Raw genomic sequence first — 23,482 nt, 5'->3', positions numbered from 1 at the left:
AATGGGAAGGAAACCCAAATAAGAGGGGATATATGTGTATGTATAGCTGATTCCCTTTGTTGTACAGGAGAAACTAAACAACATTCTAAAGCAATTGTACTCCATTAAAAAAAAAAAAACTAATTCCATAAGCATGCCAGAAATATTTTAACTAACAAATATCATGGGCTCTAGATTGAACAACCAGGGAATAGTGAGTCAGTATGTGAAAAACTTGTTAATTTTCAAACTAGCAGACTTCACTGAAAATTAATTTAAATGTGTTATGAGGTTGGAGCCCTAGCAATATTCACATACCTTTTGATGAACTCAGCCTTATTCATGTTATTTGGAAAATTTAATGCTCTTTGTGTTCTATAAGTTAAGAATGTCTTAAATATACTTTCAGAGACAATATTTTTAAAATATTTTCCATGCTACAAACATATAATTTCAAATAAAACAGGATCAAATAAAATTAAGCAAATTATTTAAAAATAAAGCAAGACAAGAAAGTTATGATCAAATAGGGTTCAGCCCAGAAATGCAAGGGTGGTCTAAAATTAAAAAAATTGAAAAAAACACAAACCTCTACCTAAGCATTTCAACAACTGAAGAAAAACAGATATTATAATTCTACTTTTGGAAAGGTTTATATGCATAAAAAGATCTAAAAAGCAAAAAATAGAATGTTTTTGGTGGCAAAATTAAAGATTTTTTCCTTTTATTTTGCATTCTGAATTATTACTTAAAAGTGTGGTTTTATAATCAGGGGCAAATGTTATTTTCTTTTTCTTATTTTTTCTAATGTATGTATGTGCCATATAAACTAGAGGGCTTAAATTTCCTGCCTCTTGAGGTAGCTCAGACCACTTTGGGAATGTGCACTATACAAAACTGCCCTATCTTCGTTTTTTTTAAAGGTCCTCCTATAGTGACACAGAAAAAAAAAAACCAATTAGGTAAGTTTAAAAATGTTAGAAATGTAAACACAATTAAAAATAATACATATGCATATGTAAAAATACAAGTGAATATGAAAAAGAAGCAATTGAAGCAATGGGGACTGCCATTTGGCAGTTTCAATATTTTTTTAAATATACAAAACTGAGTAAACAAGAAAAATAAAGCTGCCAAATCCTTCCTGGGGCCTCTCTTCTAATCTTTCCCACTATACTAATACTATGTATTCACCTGATACTAAAGAGATGGGCAGCAGCTCAGATCCCTTTTTCTCCTCACTCCATTTCATTCATTCATTCATTTCTTCACTCATTTTTTGGAAAAGGTAATACAAATATATGATTCAGAAAAATGTTATAATATACATATATGGGCTTCCCAGGTGGTAGTGATAAAGAACCTGCCTGCCAATGAAGGAGACATAAGAGACATGGGTTTGATCCCTAGGTTGGGAAGGTGCCCTGGAGGAGGGCATGGCAACCCACTGCAGTAGTCTTGCCTGGAGAATCCCATTGACAGAGGAGCCTGGTGGGCTATAGTCCACAGGGTCGCAAAGAGACAGAACTGAAGCAGCTCAGCATGCATGCATATATAAAGGCATATATAGTGAAATCTGATCCCTACTTCTGTTTCTTTCATTGGTTTCTTATGTATCATTTCAGAATTTCTTTTTGCAAATTATAAGCAATGTATATTCTTATTCTACCCTTGTTTTTCTCTTCCTCATTCTTTTTACAGCTATACAATATTCCATGGTTTTGGATGTATCAAGGTTTACTTAACTAGCTCCTGTTGATACACTGGAGTTATCCTTTTCATGCTACTACAAACAATACCAAGCATAACTATGTAAATACATTAAGTTCATTTCTGAATGTGTCTTTCATGATGCTTCTGAAGTGGTGCAGGATATTAGATTACTGCAAGGTGGCACATTTCACCAGGCTGAGAAGTCAGCTCCTGTTCTCATTATACATAGCAATATGTAGCAAAAGACTTAACAATTCCTTGAACCAAGCAAATGTACTCTTAGGGGACCTAGAAAAATAAAGTGACCCCAACAAAACACCCAAGATAAACCTGTTACTATTAAATAATGCATATGCACAAACAAATACGCATAGAAAGTATACAACCATCAAAATGTTAACCATTGTCTCAATATGGTAGATTCATGAAGTGCTTTGTAGCTTTTCCCTGCTTTTGCCTATCAATACTTTTCAATTTTACTGTAGCGAATAAGTACTATTTTTATAATATAAAATTAAAGACTAAAAATGTTAATGAAAATTAAACTGGATGCATTTATTCAGTCTGTCTTTTATTTGTATACCACTTCAGAGTTCATAAAGTGTTTATATGCATCATTTAATTATTATATTACCCCTATGTATTTTCACTTTGTCAAAATGGGAAAGGAAAAAAAGTGTAAAAAGAGGCTACAGATGGTGAGGCAGCTGTTTCCCAAGGTCATTCAGATAGAAAGTTGGCAGAGACAAATCTCAAACATAGATCTGACTTCAAATTCATATCAAAAGCATGATCATTGCTTTCTTAGTTTTAACAATACCTTGGGAGTTAAATCATAATCAGAATTTGACAAATGAATTAAAATTATACAGCAAGGTCATTAATTAATTCTCATATAATCAAATCTTATTGAAAAGAAAACACTGGCAATCAACTCCTGAAATTCCAGACTCAGAAAAGGGTGTGGATTTTCAGTATGCTCTTAAAATGCCCTACTGGCAAAATGTATGTCTAATATGGCCTAAAATGAATGCAAAATAAAAGCAGCATTCTTTCAAGGTGGAAGAGTACCACTCTAAGGTGGCCTCTGCCTCTGCCTCCACCACTGACTCCTGCTCTGGTTCTGTATCTTCCCAGGGTGTGTCTGATCACCTTATAAAACTTCAAAATATGAACAAGCCATACTTTTCAAGGGAGGAGATGATCATATAATAATTATTTATTAAATTTGGGACATATTGACCAAGATGATAATAACTTGGCTAGAATGTATTCTTTCTCTCCAAATGTCTCTCCTTCCTCTCCTTCTTATCTATGAGATTATAGAAATATACATTATTTTACAGTGGACATGGAGACTACCGATAAATCTTGGTTTGTTAAAAATACATTTTAATTCATCATTCCTCAAATTCTGTCTCATATAATTCTGTTCCAAAAGATGTTTAGGTATGCTGTGGGGGGTGGGTTGAATACAATACTTTGGAGAGCCATTAAGGATGTTAATATAATAAAGACTTTAGAGATGCCCTGCATTTCAGAAAACTTTAACCCAGTTTATTTTGACACAAAATTCTACTATGACATAATTATTCACTTCTTATGCTCACAGACACTGCCTGAACAAATGTAACTATTAACTGAATGCCCAAAACAGATATAGCAAAAAGGGATAATTCTTAAATCTTTCCTACCACTAATTGTCTTCACAAAGTCCCTATTTTTGGTCTAGTGCACTCCACCAAGGCACAGCTCAAAAGCCACCTCACTTGAGAAATTTTCCTCCAGCGTTTCATATTATGAAATACTCCTTTCTCCTGGTTCAGATAGCACTTTATTCCCATCTCTATTACCTCACTTACACAATAAATCATTTATCTGTCTCCCTGCTAGCTTTTTAGCCTCTTGAGAGTAAGTTTGATTACATTTTCAGTACCTTGAACAGTGCATACACATAATGACCTTCATGATGAATTCACTACAGTGTAAAAGTTCCCCAAAGTCAATATTTGTATTTCTAAACTGTTGATACTCTGCCAACAACCTGAGGATATTATACTTTCTCCCTAAAATTTGCATCTGTTACTGAGCAGCTATGATCATAAGTTAATTCAGTTGTGACATGCCTTCCGACCAAGCCCAATGATTTTGATTTTTGTTTGTTGTTTTAATCTGCTAGGAGTATATAATAAACTTCATTATCTTTTTATATCTCTGTGTCTTTGCAACTGCTAGTCCCTATTTGGAATGCTGTCTCAAGGTTTTATTCATCTAGAAAACCTTCCTACTCATTCTTTAAGAACCAGCTTAAACAATATTTTCTCTGGGAAGCTTTCCTATCCTTCCATCCTTTCAGGAAGAGTTATGGAATTCCTTAAGTCAGACATTTGTGCATTTATTACCATGCCTCAGGCACAGAACTAAGTGCCAAAGATAGAGGATGAAGATGTTAACCCTCCCTCATGGAGAATAGTCATATAAGAAGCCAGCCATATAAGCAAATAACCACACTATAATAATGTCAAATGCAACATCAAAAGGAAGATCTATGCAATATTTGACATGTAACAATTACTTTGTTAGGTGCTTTATTAAACACTGTCTATGATCATGGGATTTGAATAGGACAGTATTTGAATAGACAAGTATTTGAATAGGACAGAAGTCCATGAAGCTCTAAGGACCACTCTATACTCAGTTGTTTTCTGAAGAAATTGTCACCAAGGGGTTCTTTCTGTATATGCTTCAGTCTGTGTCATAGATAATACATGAAACCAATCCACTTCTTTGGCTATAAACTCCTGGACCAAACTCAGAACTCTAAGGACAATCTACAGGCTGAACGTGAGGAAGATCACTTAGGACATGGCTTGGTTCAAAATTTTGCTGGATAGGAGTCCTCCATTTTGGAAGGTGACAAAACAATCCAATCAGATACTCTCTCTTAGGAAACACAAATGTTGAGTGAACAAAACAAAGGAAAGTAGGTCTTCAGAGCTTAAATCCTAAACCTATCCCTAAGGTTCTGAGAGCACTAGGGCCAACAGACAATATGGTGGTTAAGATGATATTCCATTCTAGTTTACTTTAAACCCTCAGCATCAAAAGTAATATGTGTGTGTCTCTTCCGCTCTACCAACAAGGGCCTAGCACATCAGATCACCACTTCTGAAATCAGGAAACAGGCTTTAAAAGTTCAACAGCTTGACCAAAGTCACTCAGGTGGTAGGTGGCAAATGCAGAAATTAAAGACCAGATCAATCTGATTCTTCTATAATATCCTACCAGCTATATGAGTAAACAGCCTCAAAATCAACTAATGACAAGTAGAGAGGCTCAAAAGGAAGAGTATATGCATGGGGTAGAACAGAAATGTAGTGGAAATCAGTATGTTAAGAGGATGTGAAATGGGAGGGGCCCCACAGGGCTTTATCTTGGTCAAATTAATCTCTAATTCCAAACTAGACCTCTCTCCTGAGCTCCAGACTGTTAGCTGTCTGTCTTTGTTATTCAAATAGAGCATCTACAAGGGCAGCACCACACCACAGTCTAAAACAGTGCTTGGCTTACAGTAAGTGCTTAATAAATATTTGTTGAATAAATGAATAAGAGAATGAATTCTCAAAGCAGTTAAAGGCACATTCTACAGTGAGTTGCAGGGAGGGTTACTCTGAAATAGATTCCAGGGCTCATTTGCAAGTACACTGGATCCTCATTATTTGTAGATCCTGTATTTGCGAATTTGCTGCTGCTAAGTCACTTCAGTCGTGTCCGACTCTGTGCAACCCCATAGATGGCAGCCCACCAGGCTCCCCCGTCCCAGGGATTCTCCAGGCAAGAACACTGGAGTGGGTTGCCATTTCCTTCTCCAATGCATGAAAGTGAAAAGTGAAAGTGAAGTCACTCAGTCGTGTCCGACTCTTTGCAACCCCACGGACTCCAGCCCACCAGGCTCCTCCGCCCATGGGATTTTCCAGGCAAGAGTACTGGAGTGGGGTGCCATTGCCTTCTCTATTTGCGAATCTGCCTACTTGGCTAAAATTTACTTGTAACCCCTAAATCAACACTGATGGTGCTTTGGCAGTCATTCACGGACATGCACAGAGTGGCAAAAATTTTGAGTCACTCCTGAGCACGTTCCCAGATAAGGTCAAACTAGGCAGTGCTCTGCTTTTTAGTTTCAGCTTTTGTGGGGATGATACAGGACGCAGGTCAGTAGGGGGCAGTGCAGTGCAGTGGTAGGGGGGTGGGCAGGGTTTCTGAACTCTGGCACCTGTTAGGGGTTGGCCTCAGGCAAGTCACTTAACACTTCTGTACCTCATTTTCTCTTCTGTAAAATAAAGAAATAGAATCTACCAGAATGAGTTGTATTTAGGAAAAGATTAAAATCTATTTGAGATATGAACATACTTCCTAGGAGCAATCGTTCAGTATTCACTAATTTAGTGCTCTGTGTGATTTTATATATTCTCATGAATAGTGAGAATCAACTGTAATTATTTATAATGAGATAACAAAAAATACAGATAACAATTATTTGAATGGAGAGGAGGCAGTGTGAGGCTTCAGTAAGATTTTCAAGTAGGACCTCACCAGGCACAGAAGGTACGGAAAAGTCTTTTAAGAGAGAACAGTACCTACAGAGAAAAGCCCAGGTATGTGAAATAAGCAGGTAGTTTGGGAAAAGGCACTTCAGAAAGTCCATAGCAGTGGGACATGAGGCCAGAACACCGTACCACAGTGCTTCTCTATGCCCTGTACACATCCACTATGGAACCTCTCCCTCTGCATTTAATTCTTGGTTTCCAGGTCTCTCTTCCACCAAACTATGAGCTCCTTAAAGGCAAGGGTCTCTGAAAAAATCATAGTTATGGCTCTAAATTTGCAAAGGAGTAACTACTAAGCACAAATATATCTGAAAAGACGGTACAAAAAGTTTGGTTTTCAACTGCAGCCTTATACCAACTCACAATAGTGTAATAACCAATTCATAGATTTGTAATTTGTCTAGGACTTTTATTTGATGATTGCTAATAATTCTGTCATAATTTTGTTGCTGTTGTTCTAGACATCTAGGCATTTATTACAGCAGTTTTAAGATTTTCCTCTTTTCAGTGTGATTTTCCATATTAACAGGGCTCAAACATATGGTTTGAGCATTAGACAATGCTGCCTCTTCAGATTAAAGACTCCTTTTAATTCTATTAGACTTACTTCTCTATATATAAGATACAGTTTTACCATAGTAAAATACAAGGTATTTGTGACATATGTCACAAATAAGGAAAACAACACGAATTTCTCACAAAGGCTTGTAAAATTCTGGCTAAAACACAGCAGGCACCATGTTGAACTCACTGCTTACATTTCCCCACTAAGAGCTAGGAAAAATAACTTCAATTTGTGTAAAGTCATGCAATGAAGCATGGTTTGAATCTACAAGGCTTTGGACACCTGTATTTTCTTTCTTCCTCCCTTCCCCCACGCACACAGGATAAAAGACCCATCCGGCTCATCCGCATACTTCAATTTCATCCATCCCCTCAAACAAAATCCTCACTGTCCAACATTCAAATTAATATTTTCAAAACCCTGAAGTCTCAGTCAAAACTGAATATGATAGGTTACTTTTTCCCCAGAAAAATTCTTGGCATATTTTATTTAGGCACAACATAGTTTGTACTTTATCTAGAAACATATGGCTAGAACCACCACTAATGAAACCCAAACTGATACGTTATGAAAGTGATACCTTACAAAATGCTGTTTTTAAAGAGATTAATGCTATATTATCCAAATCACAGTGCCATACAGCTAAAATATGTCCTATATTTTATGACAAAGTAGGGTGGTCAAGCCATTACTTATACTGCAAATTCTCCGACACTCCAGTTAAGCTGTTTCAAGTATAACCCAATTCTATTTAAATAAAAAAATAATAATACATTTAAAACTTTCTTGCTGCCAGTAAACCCTTCTCATTTGCGTTTTCAAAAATGATCACCAAACAACTATAATGGGACAGATTCCAAAAAGGATATAATGATCAAGTGCCATTTTCAGGAAGGCAAAAAGCGGCTACCATTAACAAAACTGATTAAAGTCCCCAACCTTCAAAAGCTCCCCGTACTGTATATTCCGCGTCTCTTGGGTTCACCTTCCAGCTGCTTGGTAGGGGCAAATGTTAGTTTCTATGAGAGATGAGGACGAAATTTAGGGGGTGGGAGGGATCAAAGGGCAGACTCGCTGAAGGGAAGGATGAAGAGAAGTGGCCAAGGTCCCTAACTCACTAGAGGTATCAACAATGAAGGCTAGAATAACGCGGGAAGCGGAGAGTGTTTAAGAAATGCAAATAAGGCGAGGGGTGGGGGGGTGGTGGTTGCCGGGGTAGGGGTGGGGGGGTGGTGGTTGCCGGGGGGGGGGGGGGGGTCCCGCGAATGGGGGAGGGGCGAGATGCGCAGCTCCTCCACCTTCCCATCTCCGCGAGAAGGACGGCAGGAGGCAGCACTGGTCAGTTTGCCTAGCAGTGTGGCACGCACTCGGGCACTGAAGGGACACGCAAGCCAGAGACTTCAGTTCGACTATTAGAAGGGGACTGGGGGGTGGGGCAGGGGTCAGGGGAGTTGAGGGCGGGGTTAGAATAGCGCGCGGGTGCGGGGAGAAAGGGACCACAGACCGCCCAGCGCCCCCGAGGGGCAGGGGCTGACCCCCGCGGTCCCCCTTCTCGTCGAGAGCCGCGATGTGGGACCTGCCGGCTTACCGTCCCCACAGGAGCTCGGGCAGGCGGGCACCGTCCCTCACAGCCCCGATGGCAGCGCAAAGGGAGGCGTAGGGGCCCCCAGAGCCGGGAGAGTGGCGCTTCCCGTGGGTTCTCTCTCCGGCAACCCGGCGCGCGAGCCCACCTGCGTTAACTAGAAGCCCCTCCTCCGGACCGTCCTCCTCTACTCTTTCGAGAATCTCAGCCGTCGCCGCAGAGGTCGCCGTCGCCAGAACAGTCTCGGTCCCTAGTACCAAAGCGTGAGCCACAGAACCGGGGGAGCGCCTCTACCCCTAGTCAGGTTACCTCTTACTGCACACTGGCTTCTCACCCCGCCCCCGAACCCAAGCCATTGGTTGCTGGGCACCGCCCCATTTGTCTATTGGGCAAAAGAGGATGCCGCTCAGTCACCTAGAAGGGCACGTGTGCTGGTTATTGGCCTAAATGTGAAGCAGTGCCCGCCCACTCCCTCAGAAATTTCAGCTTCTGATTGGTGTTAATGTCTGTCTTTTCGCTCCCTTCGTTCTTTCCCTCCCGGTGGAGCGTCTCCTTGCGAGAGGCACCAGCTCTGATAGGTTGAATGGACGCTATGCTTTTCCCGGATAAGGCATTGGGCCAAGGATCCGTCCGGCCCCACGTGGGGGAGGAGCCCAAGGCCCAGCATCTCTGGGTTTGTTTACACAGGCTCCTGCTCCCGTTTCCTTCCATTGGCTAAAACAGCAGCCACTTCTACCGGGTTGTGCCACTCAGCCTAGCGTGGGGAGGTGGGGGTGGGGAGTGGGGAACGGGGCATGGAGGCGGGCTTCCCTGGAATTTCCCCAGCTGTCAATTACCGAGAGGTTCTTTGAGCAAGGCTGGCTGGACCCTGATGTAGCCCTCCGTTGAAAAAAGTTTGGGAACTTGGGCTTTTTGGAGGGGCTGGAGGCAAGCAGAGGGACTCTTCCATATGTCCAGAGACAAATCTAGCTTCCTGAATATTTAAAAAATAAATAAAACCTTACTATCCCCTTGGATTTACGATGTCCAGTCTTTACTTGCCAAGACTTAGAAGTTTATCCTTTCAGGGAGTGGGATTTCTTTATGGAAGTTTTTATACATCTTTGTTCCTCCCTACCTCTCATGTTAGCTGTATACATAACATAAAGTAGAGGCTAAGTAAGTGATTGATAATGATCCAAGCTCCAATCCAAGCTCTGAGTGTATGATATGGACAAGACAGTGAAGCTGCATCCGGGGTGCTTATTCTGTAGCTGAGGAAACTGACAATAAACAAGTAACAATAAATAATAAAACAGCTCAGTCAGAATGGCCATCACCAAAAAGTTTACAAACAAATTGCTGGAGAAGGTGTGAAGAAAAAGGAACCCTCCTACACTGTTGGTGGGAATGTAGATTGGTACACCCACTCTAAAGAACAATATGGAAGTTCCTTAAAAAACTAAAACTAGAGCTGCCAGGTGAACCAGCAATCCCACTCTGGTGTATATATCTGGAGAAAACAGTAATTCAAAAAGATATATGTGTCTGAATGTTCACTGCAGCACTATTTGCAATAGCCAGGACATGGAAGCAACCAAAATATCCATCAACAGATGAAAGGATAAAGAAAATATGGTACATGTATACAATGGAATATTATTCAGCCATTAAAAGGAGTGGAAATAATGCTATTTGCATCAACATGGATGGACCTAGAGATTATACTGAAATAAGTCAGAGAAAGACATATCATATGATATCACATATATGTGGAATCTAAAAAAAGGATAAAAAATAAACTTAATTACAACACAGAAACAGACTCACATACTAAATAAAAAAACTAATGGTTACCAAAGGGGAAAGGTGGATGGAGGGATAAATTAGGAGTTGGGGATTAATATGTACACAATATTATATATAAAACAGATAATGAACAATGACCTACTTTAATCTGCTGATGGGTGGGGCTGTGCTCACTCCCTGTAGTTTGGCCTGAGGCAGCCCAGTCCTAGAGTTTGCAGTCTCTATGGTAGACTATAGGCTCTATGGTAGGGATAATGGCCACCTCCTTCAGGAGGACTTAGGCCAGCACCCTGAGCCTCCCAGGACTGCTGCTGCCAGAGCCCCTGACCCTGTGGTAGTCATAGTTGACCCATGCCTCTGCTGGAGACTCCCAAACACTCACAGGCAAGTCTGGCTCAGTCTCTTGTGGGGTCACTGCTCCTTTCTCCTGGGTCCTGTTGAGCACAAGGTTTTGTTTGTGCCCTCCAAGAGTCTCTGTTTCCCAGTCCTGTGGAAGTTCTGTAATCAAATCTCACTGACCTTCAAAGTCAGATTCCCTGAGGATTCCCAGGCCCTTTGCCAAAGATTCCCATATTGGGAAGGCTGTTTTGGGGCCTAGAACTTTCACAACAGTGCGAGAACTTCTTTGCTATAATTGTTCTCCAGTTTGTAGATCACCTACCAGCAGCTCTCAGTTCAGTTCAGTTCAGTTGCTCAGTTGTGTCCAACTCTCTGTGACCCCATGGACTGTAGCATGCTAGGCTTCCCTGTCCATCACCAACTCCTGAAGCTTGCTCAAATTCATGTTCATAGAGTTGGTGATGCCATTCAACCATCTCATCCTCTGTTATTGCCTTCTCCTCCTGCTTTCACTCTTTCCCAGCATCAGGGTCTTTTCTAAGGAGTCAGCTCTTTGCATCAGGTGGCCAAAGTATTGCAGTTTCAGCTTCAGCATCAGTCCTTTCAGTGAATATTCAGGACTGATTTCCTTTAGGATTGACTGTTTTGATCTCCTTGAAGTCCAAGGGACTCTCAAGAGTCCTCTCCAACACCACAGTTCAAAAGCATCAATTCTTCAGTGCTCATCTTTCTTTATAGTCCAACTCTCACATCATACATGACTACTGTAAAAAACAGCTTTGACTAGATGGACCTTTGTTGGCAAAGTAACAAAGACGGACGGGTCATGGTGGAGAGTTCTGACAAAATGTGGTCCACTAGAGAATGGAATGGCAAACCACTTCAGTATTCTTGCCTTGAGAACCCCATGAACAGTATGAAAAGGCAAAAAGATATGACACTGAAAGATGAACTCCCCAGGTCAGTAGGTGCCCAATATGCTACTGGAGAAGAGTGGAGAAATAACTCCAGAAGAATGAAGAGATGGAGCCAAAGGAAAAACAATATCTAGTTGTGGACATGACTGATGATGGAAGTAAAGGCTGATGCTGTAAAGAACAATACTGCATAGAAACCTGGAATGTTAGGTCCATGAATCAAGGTAAATTAGAAGTGGTCAAACAGGAGATGGCAAGAGTAAACATCAACATTTTAGGAACCAGTGAACTAAAATGACTGGAATGGGTGAATTTAACTCAGATGACTGGAAGCTCTATGGTGGGGCTAATGGTGACCTCCTTCAAGAGGACTCATGCCACACGCCGCACCTCCCAGGACTGCTGCTGCCAGTGTTCATGTACTGCAGTGCTGACCCAGGCCTCTGCAGAAGACCCTCAAACACTCACAGGCAGGTCTGGCTCAGTCTTTTGTGGGCTGCAATGCTCCTTTCCCTGTGTCTTGGTGCACACAAGGTTTTTCTTTGTGCCCTCCAAGAGTCTCTGGTGGGTATGGGGCTTGATTTAAACATGATTGCACCCCTCCTACCATCTTACTGCGGCTTCTCCTTTGTCCTTGGACGGGGTATCTTTTTTTCGTGGGTTCCAACATCATCCTGTCAATGGTTGTTTAGCGGTGTTCTCACAGGGGAAGATAAGTGTACATTCTTCTACTCTGCAATCTTTCAGACATGGTATTGTACAGGGAATTCTACTCAATATTCTGTAATAACCTAAATGGGAAAAGAATTTGAAAAATTTTAAGAAGAATTTGAAAAAAATTTGAAAGAGAATAGATATACGTGAATCACTTTATTGTACACCTGAAACTAATACAACATTGTAAGTCAATTATACTCCAATATGAAAATTTTTTTTTAAAAATAATAAAATGCTATGCTTTGACTAAGCACTACAAAGAAAAATAAAGCAAGGTTAATGGAATGGCTGTTTTAGGTTTAACAGTTTAAGAGCTGTTTGAAGAAGGAGCATTGAACAGAGACATGAATAATGTGAACAGTGGGAAGGGGGTACCATCCCCAGGGTCATTATGGGCACAACTAGAATCACTAGTCATAATCCTTCATGTATTTCCAACCTGGGTTATAAGATATATGTCCTTTCAGGATTGTCTACTCTTGTTTTAAGCACTTTTTTTTTTTTAAAGCTTTATCTGATTAAATAAATAGGTCTTGTCAAAAACACATTTCTTTTTTAGTTTATTTAAAATTTTTTTATGTCTTTACTGAATTTGTTACAATATTGTTTCTGTATTATGTTTTGGTTTTTTGTCCACAAGGCACGTGGACTCTTAGCTTCCCAACAGTGGATTGAATCCAAACCTCCTGCATTGGAAGGCAAAATCTTAACCACTGGACACAACTGTATCTCAGTAAAAGAAAATAATTGAATGGATATGTCAGCTATATGTATGGCTGTACTAACAAGCAGTTTTATAGCTTCAGATGAGTTAGTGATAAATTCATAGAAGACTAAGAGGGTCTTCTATGAATATGCAGACTAATAAGTGCAAGAAAAAGAAAAGGCACAAAATCATACTACTTTTGGTGGCTTAGCTACAAACAATAATAGCAAATACACATACAGCACTTACTGTGTGTTAGGCACTGTTTCAACTGTTTTACATTTATTAACTTTAATCCTCACAGTGGCTTCGCAGGTGTCTCAGTGGTAAAGAACCCACCTGCAATGCAGGAGACATGAGACTCAGGTTCAATCACTGGGTCGGGAAGATCCTCTAGAGCAGGGCATGGCAAACCACTCCAGTATTCTTGCCTGGAGAGTCCCATGGACAGGGAAGCCTGGAGGGCTGCAGTCCATGGGGTTGCAAAGAGTCGGATGCCACTGAAGTGACTTAGCATGCATGCACGATCCTCTTAGTAGCTCATTTTTTTTTAATTGAAATTTACCTCTTGGCTTTAAAAAATTATTTGATTCATTTGTCACTGCACTGCATCTTCATTGCTATGTGCAGGCTTTCTCTAGTTGTGGGGAGCAAGAGCTACTCTCTAGTCGCAGTGTGCGGGCTTCTCACTGCAATGGCTTCCCTTGTGGAGGATGAGCTTAGTTGTCCAGTGGCACGTGGAGGCTTCCTGTACAAAAGAATGAACCTCTGCCACCTGAAATGGTAGGTGGATTCCTAACCACTGGTCCATCAGGGAAGTAATTTTGCAGATAAGAAATCTTTGGCAAAAGGACCTTGTTGAAGGTCACACAGTGTATTCATTTCCTCTTGTTACTCTAACAAAGTACCACAAACTTAATTGTTTAAAGCGATATACATTTATTATCTTGAAGTTCTGGAGCCTTGAGGTCCAAAATAGGTTTCAATGAGCAAAAATCAAGATGTCTGCAGGCCTGCGTTCTATTTGGAGGCTCTAAGGGAGAGTTCATTTCCTTGCTTTTTCCATCTTCTGGAGGCCACCTACGTTCCCTGGCCCATGGCCTCTTCCTCCAACTTTAAAGTAAGCAGTGAGGCATCTTCTCTCCCTCTGACTTCTACTCCCATCCTTACATCTTCTCTCTCTGACTCTTCTGCCTTCCTCTTAATAAGACATATGATTACACTGGGTCCACCTGGTAACCCAGGATAATTAGTCAAAATCCTTGACTTAATCACATCTACAAAGTCTCTTTTACCATGCAGAGTAAACTAGCCACAGGTTCTGGAAATTAGGGCATTGGCATCTTTGAGAAGATATTATTTAGTCTAACACACACAGCTAGCGGTGGAGGCAGGATTCAAATTCAGATAATCTGCCTCCAGAGTTCTTACTCTTATTATGCTGTTGCCTCTGTGGCAATATTTACATAGTCAGCCTCATGTTAACACTGAATATGGATTAACACTGGAAGGCAGGGAGTGGGAAAGTAGATATGGGCATATGAGAGCTAATTTCCCTTATTTCACAGCAGAAAGGCGCTAGCTAGACTAAACAGATAGCTTAAAACTAAAACAAAAAATTCAAGAATATATAACCAAATTATTAACATATGAAGGTACATATATCAAAAGAAAAGGCTAAAAAGTTGAAAGTTTGCCTCCATGGTAGAGAATGGAACTGGCAATTTTCATTGAAAGCCTTGGAAAACCAACTGATTTTGTAAAATGTGTGCAGGTATTACTTTGATTAAAGAGATTTAATTAGAAAACCCTAAGTGTGAATATGGGACCTTGTTTACGGAGTTTCTATTTGCAGCGTCTACCCTGCTGGTTTTCACTCTCATGTTCCCCGGCTCCCTGACCTTGTCTCGGGATCCTGTTTCTTGCCTCTGGCTCCTTCCATGGTGACTAGATTTGGCTGAGTTGCTCAGCCTTGGCACTCTTCCTTGGACACAGCTTTGGTATTTGTCCTCCAGCTGCAAGTCTGAGCCTCTGAGTATCTAAACCTCCACTGTCAGAAAGGGGGGAAGACAAGGACTAATCTAGCTTTGGTAGGTTCCAGCCATGACATGTGGGTACAGAAATTCTTTCCAATTTCTATATGGGCTGAAGCCAAAAGGCAGAGACCAGAATCAGAGGTAAAAGTAGGGATCCTACACCTGGGAGTTCATCTTAGGGGCAATGCAGAGAGCAGGAGCCAAGTCGTACAGCCAATATGGGAGGAGTGAATAGAGGTGAAAAAATGGAAGTTTCTTCCAAGAACAAAGAGAGACAGAGGGGACCGGGGCACTGGGGTGGGCCTTGGCCAGGGGTGACAAATGAATGGGCCATAGCCCAATGGGCCTCTCATTAAGATCATTTAAAAATACTCCAAAGAAAAAAAAAAAAAGAAAAGAATAAAAAAAAAAAGAGAAAAAAAAAAAATACTCCAATAATTTTTTTTCTAGGTTCATGGTAGATTAGACTTTGCCTTCCCTTTAAAGTTAGACACAGACATCTGATTTGCTTTCTCCAATGAAATGTGAGTGGAAGCTGTATGTGTTATTTCTGGTCAGATGTCTTAAGAGCAAGCACATTATATGGCGCACCTTCTTCCTACCACAACCATGTAGGAAGAGAACTGAGGCGCTGAGATGGAGCCTCCAGCAGCTTGGGTCATTTGAGTACCTACAATGAGCACAGCCCCCTGCCTCCTCACACCAGACATAGAGAATAAGTGACAGATTTCACTGTATTAAGGCTTTGAGACATTGGAATTGTTTGTTTCCACAGTCTGACCTTACCTATCATGGCTGATGTACCGGAGCAGTGAGCACAAGGTGGCACTTTCATAAAGTCGATGGATCAAGCCAGAAAACCAAATTCATTCAGTGGATACAGAAGGTAGGAAAAGTGATGGCAAAGTCAAGAATCAAGAGCTGAGGAGAGCTGGGATGAAAACAGGTTGGAAGTAAAATTGAGGATGCCAGTTAATTTCTAGGGAAGGAGCTGAATTAAAGTGAGAAATTCTTATCTTTATTATTCGCTCATTTCTGACCCACAGGCTCATCTGATGGGTTTGAAGACTCCGGGTCAAGTGGACATGAGAGTAGGTGAAGCGTTGTGACTATGCAGGTTGGTAGTGGAGGGGAACATGGAAAATATAGTAGGGGTATTCTAACTAGAGAGCTGAACATAAATCCTGCAGGGACAAGGAGCTTTACAGAGCCACAGTGATGGCGATAGTAGGTTTCCTTTGAGCTTTTCAATGAGATGTTCTCTTTGGTCATCACTGTGTGTGGTGAGCAGTGTTCAGGTGGACAAAGACACACCCCTCTAAACTGAGAGGTGAACTGGGGGCTAGGTCAGAAGTCAAATGATTCTGAAGGAATATTAACAGATTGGCCTTGGACGCAAAGATAGGGGCTAATATAGAAAATGTCCATGCTAGGAGGTTGGGTCAGAAACATGCAAGGAAGCACTGGGAGTTAGAGAGAAGGCAACAATTCCTCATGCCTCCCATGCATCCCTTGACTTCAGGATGGAAGTCTCACGTAGCAGTAATGCACAGGATGTCATTTTTGATTCTGTACTTCATAGACTATATTCAGGGCTAGCGAAATCTAGTCAAGAAGCATGGCGACAGAACATCAACCTGAACACATGCTCCCTGGCAGTTTTGGTTGTCTAGAGTGTATGGGTTTGAAAATGCAGAACATTAAAAAGAGGTGGCCTGCCAAGTGTGAACAGAACACCCTGCATGTGGCAGCTGCTACTGGCTGTGATGGGATGCATGTTTTAGCCTCAGATGCAGGGCCCTTAGGAAACCATGACTAAAATCTGATTTTAGGCTAGAATTCCATTGCCTGGGGTAACATTTGGCCTTCACTGGGGTTCTCTTCCGTAAGAAATGGGTACAGAGTTGAGGTTAACAGACCTGACAGCCCCCTGAGTTACAGTTGCCCTCATAACTTTGTAATCAAGAGACTATAAAATACCAGACTGGCTGAGATAAGGTCAGGGCAGAGATGAAGTCTGCAGCCTGTGGATTACAGAGCAACTTTCTGGGACCTAACAAATCACCTTGTCTTCTGAATTAGTCACTTGTGGTACTTTTAGAGTAGGAAAGGAATGACTGAGTATTAGTAATATCAGTGACCCCCAGAGAGGATAATAAATTATGTTGAAGCCTTGGTGGTCTTGGTGAGAGGTCTGTACAAAGATCACTGGTGTCTTGCCTGGAAATGAGTGTCATGGTATGTGAGCAGAGCTTCAGCTTCAGAGGGAATGCAGCTGCTTGGCAAAAAGTCAGGCTGGGCACATGTTCAACTGGGCACTTGTACCAGGGAGGGTGGTGATAATGGGGCAGCTCCTCAGCTTTCCTGTTGACTGTGTACATCTGGAATCTCTGACACTGAATGGCAGGGGGAGCTGGGGTTCCATGGGCCCAAGCAATGCTGGTGGACAGCAGGCATGCTTCCTTCAGGAGAGGCTCTGGTTGTTGGTCTTGTCCAGAGGGGCCAAAGAACTCAGATAGTGTGGGCAGCATGGGACCAAGTGCTGGCTTTGGATACACTGCTTCCAAGAGCAGCTGGAATGAAGTGATCTAGGTTACTGTCCTCTCTCTCTGGCCCTCCCTCCATTTCAAGTTCAGCAATATGCCTCCTCTCATCTCTCCAGTTATTTTTTAAGAAGAGTGGGGCCAGTTAACTGCAAACTTTTATTTTGTTGGGTCAAATGTGAAAGTGGTATATGATACCTGTAGCCATATACTACACCTATTGTCCTTCTCCATGCCTCTCCACACCGCATGTAACTCCTTCTCTAAGGAAACACTGAACAAATATTCCTTAAGCATCGACTTAATGAAGCATCAAATCATTAACTTCCCCGGACACCTGTGGGTCCTGATCTGGCCCTTCTCTACCCACCCTAAGAAGGAAGACTCTGCCCAAGTACAACTGGAATACAGAAAAACCCTTTTTATAGTTGAACCTGGAGCACAGCACCAAACATAAGGATCAATGAAGCATCAATCTGAAGATGCCAGATGGAGAGATGGGAGCAGGAATGAGGCCATGGAAGACAGGGCAAAGACAGGGTATAGTTCAACAAATGCCCATAGTTCAACTGGCATGGGCTGAACTATGATCATCAGATCCTCCATGGAGCCTGAAATCCACACCACTCAGGTGAGCTAAATGTAAAAGGGTTCCAGCCCGCTCAATAGGGACTCCAGTAGACCTCAAAGGCATAGTTGGCTGATGTTGGCACTGATTTGGCCAAATAAATTAAAGAGCTGAGAGAAAGAGATCCAGAAGCAGGGTCCAAAAACATCCCAGAAGAGAGCCAAAGTCAAGACCAAAGAGGGCAGTGGTGCCAGGGCTGAGAGGTGAAAAAAATTAGACAAAATTTAAAAGATGGAAGCCAGGTGAAAGGAAAATGAGGAACAAAAGCCAAAAATGGGGGAAAGAGTGTAGCCAGGACTTGTAAAGAGGGCTGAGACACTCTAAATTCTTTTGTGTTAGGTGTCAACCTAACACAAGATAGGAGAGGATATAATGTAATTAAGAATCCAAGTGATACTAGTAGTAGTGATTTAATGGTAATGATGATTTCAGCGATCATTTAAAAAACAAGCTAAAACAGCTGTGGAATATATTCGGGATAGTTGGGAAAATACAACACTGTACTAGATGCTAGCATTAGGAAATGATTGTTCATTCTGTTGGCATAATGGTGGTATGGTGGTTAATAGGAAGAATATTCTTAATTTTTTAGAGCTGCAAGATGAAATATTTTAGGATAAGCTATCATGATAATAATAACTGAAATAGTTTAGCAATACAGGCACATGTACTCATTGATATAGTCAATACAACAAAATGTTGACTATTTTTGGACTTAAATGATGAGAATATGACTGTTCCGTGTACTAGTCTTTCTACTGTTCTGTTTAAATATTTTTCTTAATAAAAGTTAAAAATAGGCTAAAACATTAGCTTTTATGAATGGGTCAATCAGAAACTAAAATACAACTATGTAATAAGTGATTATCCTAATGAGAAATCAAGACTATGTGCATGAAAATATGTTATCAATTATTAGTGTTGACATCCATTTGGCAAAAGGTCTTTAGCATAGAGACTGCAGACTAAACGAAGTTAGAGATGGATGATAAGATAATTTCTGAATTTCTACAGCAGTTTCTTAGGTCTATCTTGATTTAAATGATCTAAATATTCATTTACAAATTCATCTATTTTAAGGACATTGAGAGTGATTACTTTTTTTTTCTCTTGAGTGCTTGCATCTATTTAATGAACCTTGTCATTTTTGTCTAGCGTTTTTAATTATGTGTTGTGACTGCCTGATTTATTCCTCAATAATATTGCCACCTTTTTAATGATCATGTTTTAGAATTCTTGATTTCTCTACCTCCCATGCACATGTTCAACAAGTATCTATTTATGGGTGAACTTTAAAGATTCATGTTGTGAATACATTTGCAGAGCGCACAAACACCACTACTACCCAATTTATCTTTTGCAAACCATTATGTTTGTATAGAAGCTGGCATTCTAAACGCAAATCTCATCCACATTCCCAATGATCGAAGGGTTTCACTATACTTTAAAACAAAAATTCCAAGAATGCTTCCAGGTTCCAAATTTACCCCTCCTGTAATGGAAAATCCAGGGTTGACATCTCCTGCTGAGGTGGTAGTTTCTGATTGCACAGTATCGTGTTCCCTTCCTGGTGTTGCAGGAGCCCAAATACTCTTTTGAGAATCCCTCCCCTCACTAGAAACACAGACTGTTCATTTAGCAATTAGAGCTGTCAGCATAGCAAGCTGGCAAAACAGCAAGCAGCTTCTGGCCCTGGGTAGGGAGCCCTTGGCAGAGACAGGACTTCAGGGCTAGGGAAATAGGTAGGACAGTGACTCTAATTTGTTACTTCCCCAGCACTTATATGCGTCTTGTATCCTGGCAAACGACATGTGTATTAAGCATTCTTATATGGTAGAGAGGAAAGTTAGGAAGGAAGTATAGCAAGAAGGTAAGAACATGATCTGTAGGTCTCCAAGAGCTCAGATCTAGGTGATGCTGCCTCATCCATTCATTCCTCCATTCAACACCCACCTACTGACCATTTATTCTATTCTGCAAGCTTGGTGCTGGGGACTCACTGGTGAATGTGACCTGGTTCTCGTCTTTGAAGAACACACAGTGAGTGGAAATGACTGAAATATAAATAAGAGCAACAACAGGTTTCAGACTTTATGGGGCATAGAGAAGATATACAAATAGGACCAGAATAAACTGTGGGTCTCCACGGTTTCTACCTGCCCCTTTGTCCAGAGGACCCACATTTCCTAACTGTTTCAGTATGCTAATACTTTCTAAGATTCCTCTTTGAAGTTTTCCATCACCTGAACAGGAACTCTTGAAACTCCTCAATTTTTTGTGGTACGTGCTATCTGTGTATTTTATTTTGACCTGTAAATGGTGTTAAGCCTGGGATGGCTATTTAGGTATCACATATACATAAATCTTGTCACCAAGATTTGATGGCAGTGATTATCTTGTACTCTTACATAATGGCAAGCACAGTGCTAATTATATAATAGCTACTCAATATGTATTTTGAATTTAATAGTTACCGAATTATCAGAAGGCCCTTCATCTCTCTTTCTCAGATAGTTAGTGTTAGTCGCTCAGTTGTGTCCGACTCTTCTTGACCCTATGGACTGGAACCCGTCAGACTCCTCTGTCCATGGGGTTTTCCAGGCAAGAATATCGGAGTGGGTTGCCATTTCCTTCTCCACTTTCTCAGATATACAATATGAAATATTAAGAGAATTGCCCAACCCTCCTTACCTTCTAACACTGATGATCAAGACTTCTGAAGAATGAATATATTTTGTCTGGATAACGGTGAATAATTAGCATTCTCCATTTCATGGAATTCAGGATATAGACATCAGGGAAGGATCAAGGTAGTGCCCTTTGCTAGTTAAGATTCTTTAGACACAACTGACAGAAACCCAACTTGGAATTCCCTTAAGCAAAAAAGGAATTTGTTGGTTTATTAAAGCCTCAGGATTATTATTAGAATCAAGTATCATTGGATCCAGTTATTCAGACAATGTCATCAGGCCCTGTTTTTCTTTTTCTCTGTCTTCACTCTGTTCTTCTCTGTGGTAGCTCTATTGTTAAGCAGGTTCTCCAACTCTCGTAGGAAAAATGGACCCATGCAGCTTTTGGCTTTACAATTCTCATAACATCAATTCCAGAAAAGGACAGAGCCTTACTCCCCAACCACGATCCTAGCACATTTCATGTAGGGACTCCAACTGGCTATAGTTGTGTCCCATGCCCACTCATTTGACTGACTACTGAAGACAGTAGGAGGAAGCAGCAGAATCGTCTAGGCCTAGGTCACCTTCCCACCCTTGCACCGGGGTAATGTTACTAGAACCACTAAGGATGGGGAAGGGAAAGTTCTCCAATAGAAAAAGGGATATTGGGCGGACAAAAACCAGATATCCACAAGCTTCTTGATAATATTTACCTAACCTAGAAGCTGGGAGAATTCAAGTGCATTAGGGCAGTAGAATGTACTGAGGGACCATTATTTATCCTTTGGAGGAGTACTGCATCTTGATTTCCTTTTAAACACTAGTGGCATCTAACGGGTAGAAAGTGAGCTAACTGCTTCAACTTGTTCTTTACTAGTTGTCCTCTCATATGCACAGTAGATGAAGTAAGTGAAGTGAAAGTCACTCAGTCATGTCCGACTCTTTGCAACCCTATGGATTGTACAGTTCATGGAATTCTCCAGGCCAGAATACTGGAGTGGGGAGCCTTTCCCTTCTCCAGGGCATCTTCCTAACCCAGGGATCGAACCCAGGTCTCCAGCATTGCAGGCAGATTCTTTACCAGCTGAGCCACGAGGGAAGCCCAGATGAGTTAAGTGGCCTTCAGATAGGTTGTACTCCTTTTGCCAACTTATGGGAAGTTGTGGTTTATTTTATAAGTGGGTCAAAGTCCCACATAGCCGGGTCACCCCAGAGTAAAGAACGAGGTGAGAGTACGAAACAGGTAGCAGGCCTCAGTCTACATGGAGCCATAGGGCATGGTGCCCATCTGAAAGCCCAGTCACAGACTGGGCCCATCAAGGATGTAATTTGTTGAGCACATGGGTTTAACTCAGGGGTTTATCAGAGACCAAGCCTATGAGCAAAATAAATTTCCCACCTCAACAACTGATGGACTAGGGTTACTAATAGTTTCTGGCCTTCCCAACTGTCCTCCCTAGGAAAGAGAAATTACTGATCTGGTTAATCATATTGTAGAATGGTAATTGGGTCCTGTTCATTACTGATCAAAATCATCACAGGCTGGAAGATGCTCAGTCACATAGCTGGTAACTGATGAAGCCTCAGGTGGGGCTGGCAGCTGAAGTGTCTTGGCTCTATTCCACAAGCCTTCTCCAGGTGGCCTGGGTTTCTTTCAGCATAGTAACTGAGTTCTAAGAAGTATTTCCCCAAAAGGAAGCAGAAGTTACTCATTCTTTCAGGCTTTTGTTTAGAACATCATCTCCATCTCATTCTGTTGACAAAAGCAGTCACAGTCCAGCCTAGATTCAATAGGAGAGAAAATTAACTTCACCTCTTGATGTGAGGAACACTATGCAGAAAGGAGGAATTTTGCTGTTGCTGGAGGTCATCTATGGACAGTAGCTACCACATACAGTTTGAGATTTACCCTATCATAATAACATGATGTATTTTTAATCTTTAAAAAATTTCCCATTTGATAGTCACTATTATCTTTACTAATATTTTACTAATATAAATTTAATATTTGTGATATTAAATATTAACAACATTGATATTGTTAATTAATATTTAATATAGTAATATATCAACAATATTAAATATTAACAATATTTAAATGTATATATCCTTAATCACTAATGAGGTTATAAAATACATATATATAAATGTTTTTAGGCCATTTATGCTTTTTCTAGGAACTGTCTTTATATTTTTGCTCATTTTCTCTCTTATGATATCTTATTGACTTATAGGAGCTATTTATATGTCACAGATATTAATCCTTTGATGCTTGTTTCAAATATTTTCTTCCCATTTGTCTTTTTTAAAAAAATTACTTATTTATTTGTTTATTTGGCCACACCGTGTCTTAGTTGCAGCATACCAGATCTTCAGTTGGGGTATGCAAAGTCTTAGTTGTGGCATGTGAGATCTAGTTCCCTGACCAGAGATCGAACTCTGGCCCCCTAGCACTGGGAGCACAGAGTCTTAGCCGTTGCACCACCAGGGAAGTCCCCCCATTTGTCTTTTAACTTTATTCTTTTTGCTATTTCAAAAAGTAGTCAAATCTACCAGTGTTTTCCTTTAGGTATTCTGGGGTTCATGTGCTCCTTGGGAAGGTCTTCCCTATCTTAATACCATAAAAACACTTTTCAGAATCGAGGTGCTGGTGCCACTGTTTCCCACTTGAAATGCCAGTCTTAAGTGCT

The 23,482-nt window shown here is 40.9% G+C and overlaps 1 protein-coding gene across 3 annotated transcripts in view; it reads right to left on the bottom strand.

Moving 5' to 3' along the window:
- PAIP2B (poly(A) binding protein interacting protein 2B) overlaps positions 1-8,799 on the bottom strand; it is a 45,881-nt gene extending 37,082 nt beyond the window's left edge. Inside the window, exon 1 of one of the 3 annotated variants that reach the window (XM_061431985.1) lies at positions 8,595-8,799. The gene's annotated coding sequence lies outside the window, so the exon portion shown is untranslated. The other 2 variants (XM_061431984.1, XM_061431983.1) reach the window with 2 other exon arrangements.
- Between the last annotated feature and the right edge of the window lie 14,683 nt (positions 8,800-23,482).

The sequence above is a fragment of the Bos javanicus genome, chromosome 11, assembly GCF_032452875.1.
Source record: "Bos javanicus breed banteng chromosome 11, ARS-OSU_banteng_1.0, whole genome shotgun sequence".
NCBI lineage: Eukaryota > Metazoa > Chordata > Mammalia > Artiodactyla > Bovidae > Bos > Bos javanicus.
Note: the sequence above shows the minus strand (reverse complement) of the source record. Positions and strands in the feature narration are given on the sequence as shown.